We start from the raw sequence: 23,806 nt of genomic DNA on the forward strand, positions 1-23,806 counted from the left end.
TAACAGTCATCAGGAATTATAAAGCCAAAGATTTTATGTATACACATCCCAAACCAGAGTTAATAATTAATTTTAAAATACTATAAATTGAGGCATATTAGGATTCCAAATATTTTCATGAATATTAAATCTCTGAACATTAGGAGGATAAAGTTAAGTGATTTTTGCAGTCTTAGACTCTGAAGTACAACTTTTGAGAGGCCACACAAGGTTAATTCAAGTGACTGGTTCCATTAATCTAGAGACCAGTTCAATTTATTTGTAGCATTTGAGCCATTAGATATATTTCTTGGTAGCACTGCCTGCTGGTTCTTGTTAGGCAAAATAATCACTGATATCTGGGGAAAGCATCTTTTTCCAACTGTCTTTTCTCTACCTTTCTTCAAATCCTCAAAACATTTTGAAAATCATAATAAAAAATAGAATAAGTCATTTGTTAAAAGCTTGAGGGGAGTGCAAAAACATTTATAAAAAGTCAAAAGCTTTCTGATAGTATCTAATTTGTATGTAAGCAACTTTTGAAACCCAAGTGACTGAATTTCAGACTGAGCTCATCTTAGCAGACTGACACACGTTTGATTCGCAACATCGCTTTCACCTCTCTCTTTTTTGCAAGGCCACCCTTATCAAGTTATGTATGAATGAACAAAAGTGTCTTTCATCCCCCACTTGCCTTATGGTTCAAAAGGAACTACTAAAATAGCAGCAACAAAAATCCAACAGCCTGCCAGCGGGCTTGCACACGTCCCATTCTTAAAGGCATGTGTGAAAGGTTGGAGAGCTCAGCAAAATTTTTATGTACGGGAGCAGGCCCAAGGAAAACTCACACGCCATAACCAATTGTGGACAGAGAATCATCTATCAGCAGACAAATGCAGGAACTCCAGAATGTCTCTCCTCAAATGAAATAATATATCTTTGAAAGCCAATGCCCGTTTTAGGCCCAAGGCCCATATATCAAGTCTGAGAGGCTTGTGGAATCGCTCCAGGGCCATTAACCTTCCACCTGTTTCCCCTTGTCCTTCAAGATGAGACCCTGCCCTTGATTTTACTCCCTTCCCCTGTTCATCTTCCGACAGAGTGTAAATGTAAAGCAGCGGGCCTGTGAAATAATTCAAAGGCAATGGACCAGGGGCATGGTTACAAATCTCTGCCACTGGCACTGTGACTTATGCAGGCAGTTTGTCACACATGAGCCAGGTGACCTCTGTGACATAACAGAGAAAAATATCGCCGGAGATCAAAGATGGGATTCGGAGACCTCTAAGTAACTCTGCTCCATGGAGTGAGCAGGTTTATCTGGTATCCAAGAATGTCCCCTTATACCAATAACATTTGTTCTAGTGAAACAGAAAAGGTAGCCCAGGGACTCCCTAATTGAAATCATTTCTGTCAAGTAGAACTGGGACGTTTCCTGTAATATCAGAGTTAGAATTTCTGTTTTCTTGATCATGCCTCACAGTTGCTGTCAATGCCAGGAATCTAATTCAACCTTAATACAGAAAAAGTAACAGAATTTCAAAGATGTAAAAGTGAATCCATGAAGAATTCATCAGCTTGAGTACTTAAAAACTATAGTTATAAAGGTAAAAGGAAAGTTTTACTATAGCTTATAAATTTTCTAGGTCAAAATGCTTTAGTAAATTTTTTGAGACTTACACTATTCATTAAAATGAATATCACATGTTTATTATTATGTATTACACATAAATTTTAAAAAGTGATAGTAACTAAAAGATCTAATGATATCACACACATGAGGTTACTTTAAAAGTCCAAAGCATTCTCCAAATGATATCATAATTTAGTTAAATAGAATTATCCATGTGGCTTAGAAAAAGAAATGTATATTAGAAGAAAATTAGCATTTTAAATATCCTTAAATCTGAATTAGAATTAATTTCTGGTGTGTATTTATTACTTAAATTGCAACTTTCCCCGGTCATTTTGCACATTCAAGTATCCTCTGTTGGCTTCAGAAAATGAACGAGGCCTTGAAATAGTCCTCCTTAAGCCCAGTCTCTTTGGTAGGAGCATTTAATTTTGAATTTCTTATAAATTAAAAGTAACAATAACAAGAACCAGTCTTGATTCACTGGTTGTGAGATGCAAACACATCTTAGTTCATTCATTGCTTGTTCCAAAGCAAGAGCTCTAGCTGGGATGTAACTGGCGTCCCCCGTTGCCCTAAACTCTAACTGTGCACACAACAGTATCTCTTTTCAAGTGCCGTTCTGGTCTTTATGGACCAACTGATGTGTCTTTTCCTTAAAAAATAAAAATAATCAACTTTTTTTTTTAATAATTAGAAAGTTCTGATGCCAATGTCTGGAGCAATGTCAAATGCCTGCTTAATTCTTTACAGAAATGTGAGGAGACCAACCTTAGCTAGCTACAAGGGTTCTTCCCCTGTGAGCATCACTGGACTTCAAGGGGGTTCATGAAGTTCATGAAGACCTAGGGGGTGCATGCAAAATTTTCTGTTTATGCATTTTTCTGGGAAGATTAATAATAGCTCTCATCAGATACTGAAAGGTGTTTATGATCCAAGGAATGTTAACACTGACTGCTAGAGAACAGAATTTGAAGCCCTAAAAGTTTTCATTATCAAACTAGAATCAAAAACTGTAAGAGCCCAAAAGGACCCTAGAAGTCATCCAGCCTGGCCTGCCACCTTGCAGATGAGAAAGAGAAGGCCCAGCGAGAGGCAGCCACATAACTACAATCTTAATAAATTTTAATAAATTTAACAATAGTGAAATTAGCTAGTGGAACTCCTGACTACTGCTTTTTAATGCTTTTTAATCTAGCTCCCCTTCCAGTACATGTAATGCCAATCTTTCCTTTGGCTGTTGTTTAAAAGTCAGATTTTGTTTTATGTCCCTTAGGATAATTTTTCTGTGATATGGAAACCTAATTACAAGAAATACATGTTTTTTTAAAAAAACATAAAACATTTTATAATTATGGCCTTAGGCATCTTTTGGTATGAATAAATGTTAAAACTTTCATTTGTGGATTAAAATTTGTTTTTATAAAAACACCACTAGGATAATAACTATTATGTCTTGAACTTTTGTTGGTTTTCTTCCTGAAAAATATTTTGTATACATGTCCTATGATACCTGTGCCTAATTTTTAAGTAGTTTTGTTCTACCTATTTCATTGTAAGCACATTTTAAACTCCTGTATAATTAATACTTAACTCACAGGTGGATCCATTATCTCTTACAGTAAATATAAATTAGTGCAATATTTACTATTACCAGTAAATATGTTTCTACTTATTGTTTGATTATTTTGAATTCTCTATACTTCCAAATTATTTTTAAAAAATGCTAAGCGAGACATTCTATTCATATAAAGTGGAAACTATGTACCTGCCCAATAGCAAAAATACTAAATCTGAAAAAATTTGTCAGTTGCTCTCAGAATTCTCAAATAAAAGTAAGGCATTTAATATTTTCAGTAAGCCACCTAAAATAGTCACTCCTTTTACAAAAAATGGAAGATACTCTCATAGTAAGTTATCCTAAAATTTTAAATACACTAATATTCTGTGATTTAAAACAAATAAAATATGGTTAGCCTGCAGCCAAAAAAAAAAAAAAAAAAAAAAATTCTGGGCATGAATCACTCTGCTTACATTCTTTTCCATCCACAAACAATTTCATTTGGGAAAGTTGCCACATAGTATCGACAGTGACAACAAATGGCATTGTCCCATGAACATCTGTTTCCGACTCCCACACTGATACTGCAGGCGAGGTACTTAGGAGTTAGCTGGTCTTCACAAGTTGCTGAGACACAAAGGAGCTGGAAATCACTGGTACGTTGAGGTTTTATTATTGGAACACAGGAAAACTTTATCATCATGCTGGGAAGTTCTGTATCTTTTGAAATATTGCAAGTGGGGTTATGTTAGCACATTAAACCATGCGGAAGACTACTTCTGAAGAAAGGGGAGAAAAAAAATAGTTTCTTGTCTGTTATGTCCTTGGGGTGAGGTTCCCACTCAATCTTCATATAACTTCCTCACCCACCCTCCACTGAAAACTATTTTGTTTTGTAAAGATGTTATTGAGTACAGTTTCTGGTTGAAACTGAGAGAACGGAATCCCAAAGAAATTCTAAGCCAAACATGATAAATAAACACTATTGTTTCTTAACAAAAAAAATCAGATGAAACCAGAAGAGCTTTTATATACACTTTTATTTTTTCTAAATTCACACTACCATGCCTACGTTTTCTGAAAACCTGGCAACACGAGGCTTATAAAGACTTCTGACTAAAATATCCTCATCTCAGCCCACAATGTTAAAAGGACAAGGGCAAAGAGCTGTGGGGAGGAAAGCCAACATGAATGGCATACACAGGGGGGTGGTGACAAGACCCAGACATGGCACACTGCCTTGGGAGTTGAACCTGCTCTGTAAGAGTAACGGTTAGTCTATCAATACCCACTCAAGTGCACAGAACAGACTTCTACTGTTTTACAGCTTTTCTCTGTGTGGCATTTAGTTTTAAGAAAAGCAATAATGGAAGTGAAAGTTATTCACAATAGTTATTCTAAATCAACATATGCTCAAACGATTTGCATGCTCCAGATTAATTTGAATATTGCTGCAGAGAGGCTTTCCTCTTTTTGGTGATTAAAAATGGGATCATTATATTAAAGAAAATGTTGAGTGGGATATACAATTAATGTCTGATTTGCATGTATTTTTTAAGTGTTTCATTCTAAAAAGACCTATTGAAATATATTCCATAAGATACTGTTTACCTCATTTGGCATCACACATAATAGGCACTCAAAAAATATATATGTTGAATAGATCACTAAATTAAAAAATCACAGAGCTGTATGACTGAAGATAGGACAATAATAAATTTCTACTGGAGACATATAATTCTTACACAGTACATATTTTGCCTAGAAGATGATCTTTCACCAGAATACACATACAGTTTATGAATAAGTAACATGTGTTTTCAGAAAACATCCAATTATTACTCCATCTTCACAATTTCATATGCTGAAACTGCTAAAAACATAACTATTTAAAAAATAATCATTCAGTCTATCATTACTACTTATGGGAAAATATATCTATATTTGTAGAAGTTATTTTTTTGCTCATTTTAGTCCAGCCCATACTGATTTAAAAAAAAAAGTACTTGAGATTTGTGTTTCTCTCATTTTTAACTACAGTCTTATAATCTTATATTCTCAAATAAATGCACCCATAATTAGTTATCAAATAAGAAAAAAATTAATAAATATGCAGTCAAAAATTAGAAATATATTTGTAATATTCATGCATGTCAATCCTTTTGTTATAAAAAATAAGAACAAATTGAAATTTGTTATGTGTGTTATATGGGACAATAGCCTATGTCTATATTGTCTTTTATGCTTTTCAGTGTACTTTTATCACATCACTGGCTCTTCGCAAGCCTTTTTTAAGAGAAGTGTAGCAATTTTCATCCCTTTTTATATACGAGGAATTCGTGATTGACTTGATTCAATGGCACGATCTCTGCAAAGTTTTCCCCAGTGCCCCCCTCCACAGACGAGTAGCTCTGCCTTGTTTTCTTACAATACAGATCATCTCTTGGACACCCTTTGTAAATTCTAATTATGTGTTCACAAGTCTGTCTCCCCAGCCGTGGGTGGCTAGTGAGCAAGGACTAGGTATTTTAGTTTACCTTATATCCCTACTACTTAGCACTGTGCCTGGCATATTGGGGAGCTCCATATATGTTTGCCACATTAATTAACTGGGAAACTGGTGCAGACAGACAGACAGACAGACACACACACGCACATATGCTTTGACCAAAGTCACAGAGCTCATTAGTGGTTTGGGTGAAACTGAGACCTGAGTCTTGGTCCAGGGCTATTCACTATGCACTACTTTGTCCAGCTTCCCTGCATTAACCAATCCTCTGCAGAGGTATTCTGATAATAACCAAATAAGTTAACAAAAAGGCCAGCAATCAGTGCTGATTTTCTTAAGGAAGCAAAGATAAAATTCTTCATCACACCTTGTGTTACTCAGAGGAAACATCAGCCTGCCAATTTTACAAACATGCCAGTAAAAGAATTTCCTTGGCAAACTGACAGCATGGAAATGTCCTTTTCAAAAATCAATTAACCCCCTAAATTCATGAGCTTGCTAGAAACATTTCCTATGCCATGGAATACAAGGCTCATGGAGATGCTCTTCCTCTTTCTATTTCTGGATGTCTTCTTTTGTTCGTACTTGCTAATAATAGTGGCAGAGCTGTGGGGGCTATTTATAGTCCTGAAAGCAGCACGACTCTGTGAACACTTTATTCATATATATTTCCTGTGTTTATTGTTACCTTACCTTTTTAGTAATTAAAAATGTTCATCCAAGATTTTATTTAGTAACAAATCAGTTGTAAATAGCTTTTCTTTTAATATATGAAAGCCTATATTTAGACTCAATAAAATATTTTACTCCCATTTCTGTATTAACTAAAAACAGATTTCAATGGGGGGGGGGAGAAGGGGTATACAATTGTGTTTTCTTTCCAAATTTTATATGAAATCTTATTATTTGACCTTCAGGTGTTTTGATTAAAAGAGTCTCACTTTATTTGGTAAATCATGCATTCTCAAATCACTCCAATTTTTTCTTAGATAGTGAAGCAAAATTGCTATTATAGCCAACCCACCACGTATTTATTAATCAACAGACTATCACTGTAAAATACATCTGATTGCTATATAAAATGGTTAGAAAACATAATATTAAAAAATTCTTCCTCTGCCCCACAAAAAATTGCTTGCTGAAATACAGGGTCTTAAAAATGGTGCCACCTAGGAATTCCCTTTGAAACTGACGGGGTTTTTCCTGCTATGAGAAGCACCTAAAACTTGAAAAATCAATTTTTGCCAGATTTACTTGATTTGCTTGATTTTTGTGAAAACAGTCATATCAAGCATGTATCAATTTCCTCACCACATCTAAGTCAACAGAAATGCATATTCTGTTGATCTGAACCCACTGTTCCATATCCATCGTGCCCTTTATTACATAGTATAGACTGTTTTCATCACAAAGTCAAACTCAAGGTGGGTTGTGTGCATGTAGTTTAAAACTGATCAATTTTTAAGATCTTCTCTTTAGAAAAAAATACCTGCTAAATATTATGATTTGCTGTCTCTGTGTAGGGAAAGGCTGAGTAACACAGGTGGTGCTGGCTCCTGTGGTCTTTCTGAATATCAGCTCTGCTTTTCATCACAACTTCAAAATCCACTAGGACAGAGACAATTAGGGTTTTTATCTAAAAGAGTCTATTTAAAAAAATAATCAGCTGTTAATTAGAGCATTCAATCTCAAAAGCTCTCTTTTAATAAAAATATTTTTTACTCCTCTGCTCTAAAACTGATCGAACTGAGAGATTCAGCAAAAGTGGGAGCAATTATGTAAACATTTATTCACCAATTCTCAATATGGGATAATTTAACTACTGGATTTGCCCTACACTCAAACGTAATGGAACAATAGATTTTGGGCACCGTTGTTGTTTTACGGGCCATTTCAATGTGTTTTTACTTAATGTTTTGCTTTGATAAAGTTAAAGCTAAAGAAATATTCCTCAGCTCAGAAAACATTGTAAAACATTACATCTGTGCAGAAAAGTGCTTTCAGATCTAAGCTAATCATTGATATATTCATTTTTTTTTCCCTACCTCCTGAAGTGAAGTAGAGTAGGGCTCAAAGCTGTGGAAAAACCTACAGCAAAATCACATGAAATAATATTTTGTGGATAGTAGTTCCCCTCTCTGAAAGTATTTCGTCCTGTATATTTGATTTAGAAATCAAAGAACATTAATCAAAATAGTTCTACAAATGATTTGACTGATGTCAATTTTTCACTACTTGGCCATCTGGGTAAATAATTCCAAACCAAAGAAGTCAATTGCTCAGAAAAGTTCATCTCATGAAAGGGCAGGTATCTGGAAAGGTAGGTCGTTTTGTTCTCATTTCAAAAGGTAAACTCATTTTTACTCTCTAACAAAGTACGCCAACATGCTTCTACTGTTCCCTACTCATCTTTTCAGAACTCTCCATGTACTTGAGAGCCTGTGCACACGGCCTGACACTCTGCTATGCATCATAACTGCTCATGTACCTGCATAACCGGGTGTGGCACCTTCTCACAGAGCAAAAGCCAGCAACTTAGATCCGCTCTTCTTCAGGCTTGTTTATACACTCGGTTCATTTTTTGAACAGATTTTTGACTAAATGTTATTATGCAGGAACAGTTGGTGAAACCTCCTGATTGATGATTTTATTTAAAAGATATATCATTAAGGGATATATTCTTGACTCCGAAATATGACCGGCTCATAGAATTTGCTAGGCTGCTCTCTCTTTACCTTAATTACTCCTCAAATCACATCATAAAAAAGCCCAAGCCCACAGCAAATGCACAAAAGGGCTCTGCTATCCATTTACTCAATTAACATATATTGATGACTTATCGTGAACAGCAAGGTAGATAACTGTGAAAAATTACCTAAAGCGAACTGTATACAAAACCACTCCTTTGGTACCTGTACAATTCATGTCAGTTATACCAGCTCACAAATAAAAAGAACTTGAGAAATTTACTTTATTTTTCTGGGAATTTTAAAAGTGAATAACGTTTTTGTTTTTTTTAACTTTCTCAAAGACTTCTTGATTTACGTTGAAGTTTGAGCTCTGAAGAGAAAGCTGTTCATCAAAATATTCTCTAAATTCCATTTTAAAGCCAACTCGAGTTCATCTTAGAGTTAACTACTTACACAAGGACACATATAGGGTATTGACACATAATTAGAGATTATGTTTTTCAATGTTCCTCTTTATTAGTCACTTAAGAATTCTAATCTTTTTACTTAGATGTGGAAGGCAAGCCTACATAAATAAAATCAAAAACGAAATATGTGATTATTTAATAGTTTATTGTGTGATTTGAATTTCTGCAGTATTAGGACCCCCAAAACCTTTATAACATGATTTGTAATCTTACTATAGCACATCCCACATTTTTCTCATGAGATCACTACGAAACCTGTATCTACAGGGCAATACTATTTCTATTACAGAGTATAAATTCTTTATGAATACTTCATCAAAACTGAAATAAAACAGCAAAAAGAAAAAGTTTTGTATATCGAAACTTGTTTGATACACATATTAGAAATGTCTTAGGGTAAGGGGACTACCTGGCATCAGCCAGTCTGGGTGAGGCAAGCAGAAGGTGAAATGGTTAAGGCTGAATAGCCTGAGAGTGTCTAATGATGCTGTTAATGTTGAGCATAGCTCATGGAAAAATTCATTCTGTAGTCTACAGGCATGGCTATCTTGATAGTCCCAAGGCCGATGAGAAATTATTTTTAGAAAGAAAAATTCAGTAAAGGTGTCTGGGGTTAATATCTATTTCAGTCAATTTGGGTAGTTTAGACTTAAATCCTATTAGATCAAATTTTAAAATATGACTATCTCTGTAGACTTATATCTTTATTCCCATTTCCTCCTAGCCCAAATGATATAAGAAATACGTTAGCAGAACTGCAAATCGGAGCAAATTTACCTTAAACCAATAAGCTTAATCGTCAGAAATCTTCACTTTCAAGGCTCATCGATGGACTCAAGCAATGTATACGCACAAGGTCTAATGCTTTTGTAAAACATGCAAAAGAAAGATATTTTTGCATTCCTATTTAGAGCTTCCTATTTTTATTTTTGCATTCCAATTTAGAGCTTCCTAAATTGTATAGACTTCGGGTCCACAAAGCTGGGATCAACTTCCGCTGCAAGGGACTACTGACTTGGGCTAATAAATGAACTGGCAAGAAGCTTTTTTAACTGCAAAGATATTAGATAAAATAACATCAGTGTTTTTTGGGTTTTTCTTCCCCAAATGCCTGGAAGTAAATTAAGTAAGGTACTGAGGAGTGGAAAACCAAGTCTTGTTGGAATATTGGGAGACTTAAGAATTATAATAGATAAAACATTCATTGCTATTAGCAGGGTTATTGATTCTGATATGTATGACATATTTATGCTCATCTATAATTTTGTAGATAAATCCCTGGATTTGTTTTACAATCCAAATACCACCCACTGTTCTGCCCTCGGGAAGAGAAGCCTTGGAAAGATTCTAGCCTGGATATCTTATGCTACTACAGGAAAGAAAGTTGAAAGAGTTCTTAAAAAAGCAACAAAGATGATTAATTAAGGATTGATAGAATATTTAAAATACAGCAGTTCTACCCTCATAAATAAGGTCTATGGAGGAAAACAAATACTTTTTGAAAGGCAACATTTCACATTTTTAAAACAAGGGGTCCAATGTCCCCTGCTTCCTTCCACTCAGAGCCAATCTTAGAACCAGAAACGTCACTTGTGGCAAGCATCAAATGTTCTCAGACATTATTTCCCTGAGCGCCAATCTGATTGAACTTGCAACCTGGTCAGTTGGTGTCTGCTTGGGGGCCCAGTCTTAACCAGAAATACATATGGATCCCCTAATGACTGAATATTTTTAGGTTTTCATGTAGTTGCAATTCATCCAGTAACCATAAAAAGGTTGTGATCAAGCAAAGGGTGACTACATATTCCATCTCTATTGGCAGACCCAGAGGGAATGACATACACTGCAGAAGGAAGGATCTAAATTATATATAAAAGAATGTCTTGACTGCTGTTAAACTCTGAAATAGATTTGCTCGGGTCTTATAGAGGATCTCCATCCTTGACAAATTTTGAGGAGGAGCTTAAATTCTTATCAGCGTAGGGTGGGTTAGCTGTGCCCTCTTGAATAAAAATAAGGATAAATCAGTGATTCCCAAAGGGGGCATCTTAGAACCAGTCCTGGTATCTGGTTCTATTTGTTCAGGAAACTTTATAGAAAATGTGCAGGACTTGCCCATAGAGATTCTGGTTGCCCTTCTCCACAAATGGCTCCCAGTGGCTTAAGCCCAAAACCTATCTTGCCTGTCTCATCTTTTTCTCTCGAAGTCCTGTTAGCAAATTCTGTCAGCTTTACCTCAACATAAGTCCTGGGTCCACGGACTTCCCCACCTGCACTCATGCCTCGGGGTCTAAGCCACCATCTCTTCCCTGGGTTGCCCGACCGTGACATCCTCTCTTGCTTCCCTTCAACCCATTTCCCACCTGCATCCGGAGCAGTATTTTTTTTTCTAATGAGAATTTGATGAAGTCATTCCATTGCTTAAAATCCTCCTATGACTTCCTGTTTCAGGCAGAGTAAAATCCAAGCCCTCCATGAGCTGACCCTTGTCAAGCTCTTTGGTCTTATCAGAAGCCACTTTTCCTCCTCAATCACTGATTCCTGTATGCACTGGCCTTCCTTCATGTGTTTTAAAAAATACCAGCTTAGTTTCTATCTCAGGACTTTTGCACATGATGTTCCTGTGCCTGGATTGTTGTGTCTCCAGACTTGACAAGGCTGGTTATTTTTGCTATTTGGATTTCAGCTCAAGTGCCAACTCTTCTCACTGGTCTTCTCTGAACCCTTCCAACTATCCCTTCCCTCTCTCCCTCCCCTGAATACCCTACTCACTTGTTTGTTCTACCAGTTAACATTAGCTTTTTTGGCTTGTTCATTATCTGCTTCCCTCTTACTAGAATGTGAGTGCCAACAACAGTGGTGTCTTATTGATCTTTTTCAGATCTGGTCTAAGATAGGACTTGACACATTGTGGGTATTTAATTAACATAAGTTGAATGAATGAATTCTTCATTCATTCGTTCATAGGCCTGGAGCAGAACCCAGGGATAAGTAGTTTTAAGAAGGTGGTGCGTGATCACTTTAGGTACATTTGACTAGATAGCCCCTCAACGTGTACATACACTGAAAGGCTGATTTGGCGTCATTACGTTAATGACTGTGCAATTAGCAGCAATAAATCAGTTTGAGATTGTGAAGAAAAAAAACTGTCTGGTCAAAAAGGATGTTATACTGAAGAAATTTTAAAATAGCACATTTGTTCAAATTAAACATGAAACAAGGACAAAGCCCTCAAAGATATACATGTCACCAATAACCAAAATTAAAGAATATCAAAAATAACTATGCATATAAACGATACCAACTATATACCTTCTTTACAACAACCACCACAAAGTTTAAACAGTACCTAAAAAGAAAACACTGAAATGAACTTTCAGCTAAATACTGGCAAACAATGGAAAACCCACACCAAAATCAAAATCGTGAAATTATACAGCAGGCATATGTCCAGTAGTTACTATGGTTCATTTTCAATCCCTTTGGGTCTCCCATGCTTAAACTCCTCTGGTGGCTTCCCTTTGCCTTGAATAAAATCTGTATATAAGACCCCATATAAACGCCCTGCTCTCCTGTCCAGTTTTGCCTCATTTGTGTGTCATAGTAACCAAGTACTTGCCCAAGATTTCAGAGTCGGGGGGTTGGCTGTTGTGTTTAGTGCTACATCAATTTTGGGGGTGGGTGTTCTATTTTAACTGTGAAAAGTGCCACAGAGGACTTAACATCTGTCATGAAGATTGCTTTTGTCTTTATCTCTGGCAGTTTAGCATAGGGATTGACACACAGTAGGAGTTCAACAAATGTTTCACAAATGAGTGAGTGAATAAATAAATTAATACGTTAATAAAACCTGAATCTGACCTAATCCTAGGTCATAACTACTCATTTATGGAAGAAATGTCTTAGGGGTGGCATTGAGAATGTGAAAAAAAAAAAAAAGCTATATCTCAGCAAAATGCAGACATAATGCGTTTTGATCCTTTTCAAAAGCTAAAACCTCAGTTGGACCATTCCAAATATATGACTGGAATGAAGTTATGTTTTGGATTGCAACATTTCATTGATAAAACCATAAAAGTAATTCCCAATGGTCAAATAAAACTCCTTTGGTAACATTCATAACCACAAATCACAACACATGAGTGCAAAATATTAATGCTTTTAAAGAGTGTTATTCCTCACGAACATGAACCAGGATGAATGTTTTCACTGCAAATATCTGATATGATTTGAACCTAGTTTAAACAGCAATATGTTGTGTCCAACCATCTCACCCCTGCTTAATTCATGTGCCAAACAGGTCCTTTTTTTTTTTTTCCTTCAAAGCTGGAGCAAGAATCAATTAAGGTACGTAATAATGTGTTAACTAGCTAATACAGCAGTTAACATTAAGGGGCATTTCAAACCTCTGAGTTTTTAGCAGCAGAGCTGTTCTTTTATTTGCTCTGTAAGATCTATAATTGAAAGAATACCGTGAGAGATTCCTTTCATCAGTTCCACGAGTTACATTTCCTGCTTTGATAACTGTACAAGGAAAATCTAAGGCACTTCAAGCTACCCAATTACATTTGATTAGCTAGTCAAAATAATATAACAGCTTTTCATCACCCAAAGGAAAACTTTTGAAGAATTCTGTTGCCAACACTTCTGGACAAACACTAATCTATATCATTATTTTACAAAGAGAAATGTAATTTTCATTAAGTTTTTTTAAAAATGAGGTAATAAGTAAAGCATCTTATTCATCTCAACTTTAGATCAAAAAAGCATGAGTGTGATAATAAGATGTGTGTGGCAAAGAGGATTTAAAGTGATTTCAGTGTCAACAGGATGCAGTGGTCAAAATACAACAACGGGACTTAGAATTAGCCAACATTTCAGAGAACACATCTAAAAACAGGATATGCACTCAAAACCCTATGATACACACACAAGATCTGCCAGGGAGAATTATTTGAGACCCCCAAAAAGTGCATGCATGTAATTATTTTGCAGCAAATGAATGTGTGTGCCCGAATACAAACAGGAATGCTAATTAAGAAGTCATTTAAAACATCATTCTGGGAATTTTCAGATTACTGAGAATATTTACTTAATGTTGCTTAAAAGTAAAAACACAATGTATATGTATTACCTTTACCACTGAGGAGTTTATATCCCTTCTTTACATCTTAAGCACATTAATTCAACATGTATCCAGTGTGTACTGTGTTTCATTCCCATCAAAATATGTTTTTAATTTAAATGAAATAATTATACTGCTCTCTCAGGTAAAACATTCATTCTGTAAACAGGGCATTTAGAAATGTGATAGTCAATTCATAGGCGGTGGTCCTGCTGTAGACTTTAAAAACCAACACTACTGAACCCCTGATGATAGGCCAGTTACATCCACGCTCCCAAAATGAAAGACAGAGACCAGGGCTGTAAAGGCACCAGTAGAGGTTACATTCTGCCTTTGCAATGTTCTTATTGCACAATAAAGGACAGACTTTAGACCTATTGGCCAATTATTCCATCTGTCAGGTAAAGAAAAACATTCTTACAGAATTAGAGGTTGGATCAAGTTTGGTTGTAAAGTTAATCCTGAATGTTGTGCAACCCGAGTGACATTTCTAAATATTTAAGACAACGGAGTTTTCTTTAGTTTTCTTAGGAAATGAATGTTAGCAGTGCTTAATAAGCCCTGTGTGCTTTAGGCTTCTAATTTTTCTCCTCAAAGTTTCTGGCTATTCCTTCAGAGTACATCGTATGTGAAGAATTCATAGAATTGGTTCTGGTAGGTCCGAAACATGGTATTTGAAAATGATTTCCAAAGAGAAAGTTAAAAGTGAGGAAAACATTAGTGACCATTTGTGGGACTGTGGAGATGTAGCTAAGAGACTGAAAAACTGCCTCGTCATGTACAGAAACCCTTACAACTATTTGGAAACAAGAAGTTGCCTCTGTGGAGTTACACGGGATCCATACACAACACTCACCCTCCTAAGCCTCAGTATTCTCTCTCGCTCTTGCCTATCGAGGCTGACCTGCTACCTCCAATGGGAAATGCCACCGTTAAGTCGTTGTTCCTGACTGTGGGTGGTTTTCTTGAGTTAGAGATTGATGGTATCTTTAATGTGAAGAACAGTTTAAATGCCCAATTTCCATGCAGCCCTTCTGCAAATGGATGTTGAGCTCTCAAAGATTTGTATGATCTACTTCTCAAGTTGTAGAAGAGTAAGTCAGAGCAAAGTCATTCTTTACTTATTCTGGAAAATAAAAAGATCTGTTTTACCTCATAGGTGCAGAGGGCAAAGTCCTTCCAAAGTATGTGAGGGGGTATCACATGAGTCACGTTTTGTGTTTTTTTAACCTGTTATCTGATTTTGCATGACAGTGGCTACTATGTGCAGACAGGGAACTGGGGGCTCGGACTCAGGGAGCTCTACCTCCCCAGCACTTAGGAACTAACACTGGCAGACTTTCCATAAGATCTGTGAGCAATCTGTGTGCCCTGCTGGGCAAGAACGAGTATTGGAGCAAACAGGCATGTAACTATTTGTAAGCAGATGAGCTGACCAAACTGCTTCTCTTGATTATTCAGTAGGAAGTGGTGCTGGGCACTGGGAGGGTGGAGGGGGTTGGGAAAGCCCACCCAGGTATTCACGAGTTGGGGAGGATGCACTGCGACTTGCTACCTGACTGCCCCATTCTGTGCCACCTCCACTTATAGCCTGATTTTACAAACTAAGGCTTAGGCCTCTGCAGCCAATGGCAAGCCTCTGTTCCTGTTCTGAGTACTTACTGAACTGTTCTCGACAGTTTCCTACAATGTCTTCCTCTAATTAAAACAATAGAAATAACTTTACATATCCTTGGGTCAACTTATGAAAAACTGCACTATGCAGTGAAAGGTAACAGAGGTCCTTAGAGATTTTTTAGAAAATGGTGCATGTATGGGCACAGTGAAAATGGTAACAATTATGAAGTACTTTACACTTTACAAAGGACTTCCATATACTTTTTGTTTTGATAGTAGCATTATCACATATTAGCCATGTGACTTGGGTCAGGTAGCCTTATTTGCACAATGTTAAAAATAATGCCTACTGCACAGAGATCAGTTAGTATGAAACGAGCTAACACATGTAAAACACTTAACTGCCTTACTCATAGCTCAATAAATGGTAGCTATTATTATTATCATCTATTGTTCAAACTCTATACTCAAGGGGAAATGCAAGTATTTTCTGCTGACCTTGAATCTCCTCTAAACCCTTACCTGTTAAGGTGACCCTGAGGTATCCCTCCCCTACTCCCCATGCCTTTATTTCTTCCCCATCCTCTCTCATTCCAGTCCTTTCCCCATCCCTCAAACCGATTCAATTGCCTTGGTTAATTTTATTTGTACTAACAAACTGCTCGACTAAAAGGATTGGTTAGTTAAAATCAAGCTAGCAAAGTTTCAGATCTCTGTACCAGGTAGCCACCAAAAAAAAAAAAAAAAAAAAAAAAAAAAATCAGGCAAACTTGTATTAATCAATTAACTTGATGTCCCTACCGACCAATACAACCCTAAGCATGAGGTGGGATGGATGGATGTGTTCTCTAGAAATAACCTGCTATATAATAGCGATGGTCTGACCAAAAGGACACCACATACTGTGCTCATTTCACAAGGCTCTCCTGAGAATCCAACCAGAAAATGTCCTGAAAGCACCCAGCACTACAGCGGGCACTTAGTGGGCACCCCGTAAAAATTACTTCTGCTTCACCTTGAGCAAAACAAGGAAAATGCTGATTTTCCCCCTATTGTTATCATTCATACATATTAAGACACCTGACAGCAGCCGAGCTAGTTAAACATGGATTTCTTGGGTGTGGCTGGCTATTCTCATAATCTCCCCATGATTCTAGTAGATAACAAATAGATGAATAGCAACAGGAAGCTCATCGGCTGTGTGAACAAGCAAATCCAGCGTGAAGCTATGATCATCACTGCTACACTCTGACCAAATATCCCAGCTTCCCATGGAGAATATGTTCACATGGAAACTGCAGGTGCTCGGCCATGCTGAAACCAAGCTTCAGGAAGTGAGGAAGTCTAAGCTCAGTCTACAGTTTGCAAATGGATACTCACTGATTAAAGCACATTTTATTCTCTTTAAAAGTACCTAAAAACTCTAAGGACAAAAACTGGTCAGAATTAACAGGGGCTGGGGTGGGGAGATGAGTTTATACCAAGGGGCACAGGAGAATTTGGGGAGGTGACAGAACTGTTCTATATTTGTACACCAAAAGGAATAAATTTTAGGGAAGGTAAATTATACCTTAATAGAAAGAAGTAACTAGTGCATGGCAGTTTCAGGGTATCTGATGTACTTTGAAGACTTCCCTGTTAAGAACATAGAAGGTGAAGAATACACATCTCCATGGTCAGGTGGGCACGATCAGCTTGCACACCAGTGAACTAGCCATATCACAAGCAGGTATTGACTGGGTTCATCCGATGAATAGTGAGAAAGAAGAAAGCTAAGGTAATGGCTTGTTTAATCTATAATAGACATATACGCAGTTATATATATATATATATAAGCAAGTAAGGCTAGAATAATATAAATTCTCAACACTATCAGCCAGACTAGAAGCTTCTATTGAAGGTTTGCTTGGAAAAAAAAATCACAGAAGCAGATGTTTAACACCTGAAGAGAACTGAGAGATCTTTAAGTCAAACCTGCTGATTCCAACGTTCTCTCCAAATTCACAAAGATATTAGAAAACTTTCATGTCCACCTCCAGGGGGAGAAAAACCATTTTTCTCATTTCCTTGTACACCTATGTAGGGTAGGTTTATTTTATTCTGCTATCATTTTGATGAGTAAGAGAACTGCCAATCTATGGTTTAATTTGCCTTCAGATCAAATTTTCATTGGAAAATTAGGCACTTCACACCCACAAAAATGAAAACAAAAGTAAGTAAAGTGGCTGGCTGTGACTGTGGAACACCATGTGAGCAGGCAGGAATGCTGTAGCTGGACTCATGATTCTCAATGCCAACTCTCAGGCAAAGACAAAGGACAGCCGTATGGCAGGTGAATGTGAGAAGACCGTGTGCAAGCTCTCTCTCTCTCTCTGTCTCCTCCATAGAAATGAAGAGCTAAGTAAGTTTACTAAAGAATATAGCTTAAAATCGGGGCAGATCCAATAAAGTCTCAGATTATAGACCTATATTGGTTGGGAAAGATGAACTAGGTGAATGATAGCTTGAGGAAAAGGATCTAGAATGTTAAAAATAAATAAAACTCTGCCCAGATAGCTTCTGTAATGGACCCAGAGAAAAAGGAAAGTTTGCCCCTGCCTTTGCCCCCTCACTTTACAGAAAACTACACTTAAAAACTGTTTTTGCAACTACAAACAACTGCTGTCCAGATGTTGTTTATATGGTCACTAATACATACCAACATATTAGTAAATAGTTTCTTTATGCATAAGTATGTTATGTATATATACATGTACATTTCTGAGCTTTAGCATAAAATCTATATACACACACACACATTTACACATCCATCCATACATACACATGAAGGAACTCAGAGAATCTGTTCTCTCTCCAGCCTCTTTTATAAGGGCACTAATCCCATTCAGGAAGACTTCATCCCCATGACCTAATCACTTTCCAAAGGCCCCACCTCCTAATTCTATCACTTTGGGGGTAAGGATTTCAATATATGCATTTTGAAGGGACACACACACGCAGACTTTCTTAAATAATTGTGTGTTATTCTTGGAATGAATTGCTTCTTTTCCAAAAGAAAAAAAAAACAAGAAAATGTCTTCTGCACGGCTGAATTCCTTTGGCACAAACTCCCGGAGTCTCTGAGACCTATTTTTCACAAAAAAGCTAGTTATGAATTTCAGTCCGGATTAATTTAGACTTTTTTTTATTCCTACATGTATAAGAATCACTCATTGAGGGGAAGTTCTTATACATCCATTCCCAGAATCCTCTTAAGACATCTGGTCTCATTAGAAGATCAAATAGATCTTCCAGATTCAGTTGTTTTACAAAGTAGGAATTATTTTCTCACTGATCTTGTGTTCGTGAGATAGTCAAGACACAGGTGAGAAAAAAAGAACTGAAAGAAAAAGTACAATCTTCTCGACTCACAAGGACAGCTCTTTCAGCAGAATGGGGAAGTCTTGAATTCACTCTTAATTTCCAAAAACATAAGGAAAAAGTCAAGAGGATAGGCCATTTTAAGACAGATTTGGTTTAAAGATGAGAAGGTACATTGAAGGTATTACGTCAGAAAATTTTATAATTAGTGGCTCATCTGTCACCTGTTTATAATCATACATTCTTCCTAAACATCAAAAGGAACCCAGGCTGAACATGCCCAACGTGAAGGAGAGATCACAGGACATAATCACGTTTAGTCATTTTAACTAGCAAGTGCAACCCCTATATCGTCACTGAGTCAGATTGTCCTGGACAGTAAACTACGCGCAGAGGGTAAGGCACTCAAATGCTTTGGAAACTCTTCCAAGGCCAGAAGTGCTAGCTGGTAGATCCACCGTACTGAATGATACCCCAGTGGCCCGAAAGAATTATTGTAGCTTTCTAAGTGAGTCATTCACTCCCAAGGGGTGGTCTGAGCTCAGAGAAAATCTGTCTCACTGATTATTAGTGATTTAGTAATTGGATGGGTAGTGATGGACTTCTGATAACCTAGAGATTTGCTTTAGCCTCACTGGCAAAGGCCTGTGTTTTTGGAGTCAAAGGTTACACTGTCTATTTGTGTGTGTGCATTGGGGGATGGGGAGGGGGTTTGCCTAGGACTGCTTCTTTGAACCTGAATCTCAGTCTCAATTCAGTTATTCAGTAGCTGTATAATCTAGGGCAAGGCACCGTCCCTCTCCTGCCTCAGGTTTTTCATACGTAAAAAGAGGAGTTGGAATCAAATGGTCTAGATCCACCATCTCTTCTAGCTCTGAAACCCCTGTGGTTTCTAGGCCATGAGTATGTTTTTTTTTTTTTTTTTTGTCTTTTTCGTGACCGGTACTCAGCCAGTGAGTGCACCGGCCATTCCTACATAGGATCCGAACTCGCGGCGGGAGTGTTGCTGCGCTCCCAGCACCGCACCCTCCCGAGCGCGCCACGAGCTCGGCCCGCCATGAGTATGTTTTGATGCACCAATGCTGTTTTGAAAGCCACAAGTTTCAGAGTATTAATTTTATCTTTCTCATGCCACTATTTTGGATGGAGACCAGAACTGTCCCTTACAGGTGTGTAAAAAAACCAAAACAGCTCACTTACACATGTCCGCTAGCCCTTTTCTCTTCCAGCTCTGAAATTCCATGGTTTCTATAAGTACACTGTTGCTCTCCCCCCACCCCCGCCCCCCGTGTGCTTCACAAGCTGCAAGTTTGGGAGTTGTAATTTCCTCTTCCTCATTCCAATATTTCGAATGAAAACCAGAATGCCTTTTTTGAACCTTGTAAATATGTGTAGGAAAGCAAAACAAACCATCACATTTCCTCTAGCCCTTCTGTTCTCTTGACTGGTAAGCAAATGAAATCTGTGTTCTCTCCTTTCTACATGGTAAAGTGTAACTTGTCCTGGGAGAGTGAACAAGGGGTCATTTGCAAAACTGCCCTATTATACTGTTATTCTCCTGGAGCAAATATGTGACTTTTCATCTTGGGGTTGTAGAGGTATAAGCAATTTGCCCTACAAGTATATCACGTGATGGCTAATTTGCTGTGAAGTTAACAAGAAAAAGACAAGTGCTTCAAGCAGAACATTCACCTTCCCAAGTGATTTTTAAAAATCACAGCTTTTGCAGAAAGATAGGATGGAGGCTCGGGCTGTGGATTTCAGGGATGTCTTGAGCCCATGCCAGGGAGAAGAGGCCTTTTTAAGGAAGAGTACTTAGCAGTGGCTGGTAGGCAACGCCCAGTGGATGGCCTACAAAACCTTTCCTAGACGTTTCTTGAACTGTAGGTCATGCCTCATTGGTGGACTGTGAAATCAATTTAGTGTGTCATGACCAGAATTTTTAAAAAACATTAAATAAATTAGATTAAAGAATAGAATAGAAAATATCAGAGTGCCTGGCATGTAGGTTACATACTATCTAGCAAAATTTCGGTTCAGTTGTTTGTGCATCTATGCGTTTTTGCATCATGTGTCCGTGCATCTGTGTGCATGCATGTGTGTATGTGCAAGTGTGTGTGTGAGATGTGTTTGGTACACCATGCCCCAGTGTAAAACACATTTCCTACTGCAGGTCACGGCTAAAAATTTTGGAAGGCACAGCCCTGGAGATGTCTTAATGCTGACTTCAAACAACTTGCTGTTTTCTGACAAAGTAAATTTATAAACAAAAGAAAAATTCTTCCAAATGTGAATAGTCACCTTACAACTCTCTAGTTAAACTGTCTCCAAGTTGCTCTGAATTCTTTTCATTCTCTGAAAAACAGTTAAATTGAATCATTCCTGTTCATTGTAAGCCCAAGGCAAAAGGTGAAGTGGGTCAAGATTGTCTGTCTCCCCTGGAGACACCTCTCACCCCTTGTAGGTGCCCCCAGTATTTGTACATTTCCTCTTTCTTTTTTCAATGCATATTTCCATGAAAGACTGATAAATGCATGAAATGGTTGACAATGCTTTAATATGCTCAATTCCCAAAGGTATTTATATTTTAGGCAAATATTTACCCTCATGCCATATAAAAGAATTCCATTGTAGAATTTAGCTGCAGGGGGAGGAAAAGAGTATTTTCCCAGCACTCCTGAAGTCCCGCCTGTGGCTACCTATGTTTACTTCATAATGTTTTCTTTTTTACAGGTAAATAATACTCATTAATTCTTTCCTTGTGGATTTGTAAAATATATCTTTACTCTCATCAGCTGTCCTTATTTTTTAAAATAATTTTTTATGAAACTACCTTATCACAAACTCCAACAGGAAACATTTGTCTTATTCAACTTTGTATTCATCTTACACCCAACTTACTGCTTGGCAAATTTTAGGTCCTTAATTAGTACTAATTAATGACCGTTAATTATAATACAATTATACTACTCCATAACACGTGGTAATATTGTTTCCCAATGTTAAACTAAGAGACTACAATTGCACAGTTTTTTCCTCAATATAGGATTTAGTATTATGTAAAGACTCTACACACTTTTCATAAAACAACGATAACAATTTAGTGAGCATTTTATTGAGCATGTAGTTAAAACCAGACTCCCAGTACTAGGTGCTACATAGCTTATATATTCTCATGTTTTTTTCCCTGCAAAACTTCTTCAATGAGTACTGTTATGGCCTCGATACTCCATAAACACCACATTTACAGTTTTACAGATAAGAAAACTAAGGCTCAGAGAGACTGACAACCTGCCTATGAAGACACAGTTACTAAGTGGTGAAGATACAATTCAAGTCAAGTCCATCTGACTGCAGAGGCTGTGTTTTCATCAATTTTACCTTACCAAATCTTTCAGTTGTATCTAAAATTATCATTTTCAAATACCTTACCCTTACTTGTTTTCTTAAGGACACCATTGTGAATGGAAAAATACCAGGAAAGTGTGTTTTTTGTTTTTGTTTTTTTTAAATAAAAAAATGTTCTGATTATTATAGTGTGGTTATATAGACTACATACTTAGAAAAAATCTGGCCTGACCATGCTAACTCATCAGTGCATTCTGCTTGCCCTCTGAAGCCTAACCTCTCCACCTTCAGCCCTCTTTAAATGCAGCAACAAAGTATGTGAGAATAAGGAGCTGGATATGTCAGCAGCCTTAACAGCACGCTGGTGGTGTTCTATCAACTTACTCGGATCTGTTCAGATAACGTTTTCTTGCCATATACAAATAACAGTACTTAATAAAGACTGCTATGAAAAGCATTATTCTCCATTTGCATACATGGTCCATATTCCCTGGTCCATCTAACAGACCAGATTTGATAGTAACCCTTTAAATTACAAGTCTGCTTTGTATTTTCCTTCTCTCGGAGAGTTAAAAATCTACTGTCCTAGGTAATCAGAGGCCACAGATATTTAGTAGCCACATCTCCCCCCATGAAAACAAAAGGAAGAAATTGATTTTGTAACAGAATATATTAAAAAAGTAAATCCAGGATTCACTTTTAAAACAGAAATGAAACCACTGACTACCAAATGTGGTTTGATAGCCACTTTTAGATCCCAAACTTCTAAGAAACTTTCCCATATTAACTCAGTCTTAAGTCTCAGGAGATAAAATAATTATGGAGTTGAACATAGATCCCTATAGAAACAAATACTGTGTTTACAATGTACCAATCCATTAAAATCAACAACAGACATAAATTATGAGAACTAAAACCCAAGCCAAGTAGACTAGCTCTCACTATTTGCCCATTCCCCATCCAGTGACAGCAAACATCCTATTGGAATCTGCTCTGAAAACAAAGGCTTTACCAACCTAATGTCAAGGTAAACAGGTAGTAAATACCTACTTCATACAACTAACCAGTGCTATCATTTGCATTCTTTAGGGTCTAAACACAACTAAAAGTTGGCATTTTTTCCTTTAAAAGAAACCTTCAAAATGACACCATTGTAATATAGCTCTTTACTTGGTAATTTTTAAAAACAAATTACTAGGTGCTGTTTCACATTGAATTAAATTTCTTTTAGCCACTGACCACTTGAGTTAAAGGAAATAAATAAAGATTTTACTATTCAGAAAAAAACCCAAGTTTCCTATATTTTACGTTAAATGCCATCCCCCCAAATTAAGAGCTACACAGAATAAAAGCCTCATAGATTTAAGCTACAATAGTCCTGAAGTCAAGGTCATAAAAATACTTCTACTCTGTAAATCATGCAAAGAAAAAAAGTAAGGAAAACGTATTTTCAGCACCAAGAATATACTTATTAGGGACACAGTTAGTTCTCTCGTGAAAGGGGTACTGTAAGTGGT

At 37.0% G+C, this 23,806-nt stretch overlaps 1 protein-coding gene across 2 annotated transcripts in view; it reads right to left on the reverse strand.

Annotated features, from left to right (window-relative positions):
* The window catches only part of NR5A2 (nuclear receptor subfamily 5 group A member 2), a 119,178-nt gene that overhangs the window by 75,829 nt on the left and 19,543 nt on the right, over window positions 1-23,806 (reverse strand). The gene's annotated exons all lie outside the window — the stretch shown is intronic.

This window comes from Cynocephalus volans, chromosome 11 (genome assembly GCF_027409185.1).
Source record: "Cynocephalus volans isolate mCynVol1 chromosome 11, mCynVol1.pri, whole genome shotgun sequence".
Lineage (NCBI taxonomy): Eukaryota > Metazoa > Chordata > Mammalia > Dermoptera > Cynocephalidae > Cynocephalus > Cynocephalus volans.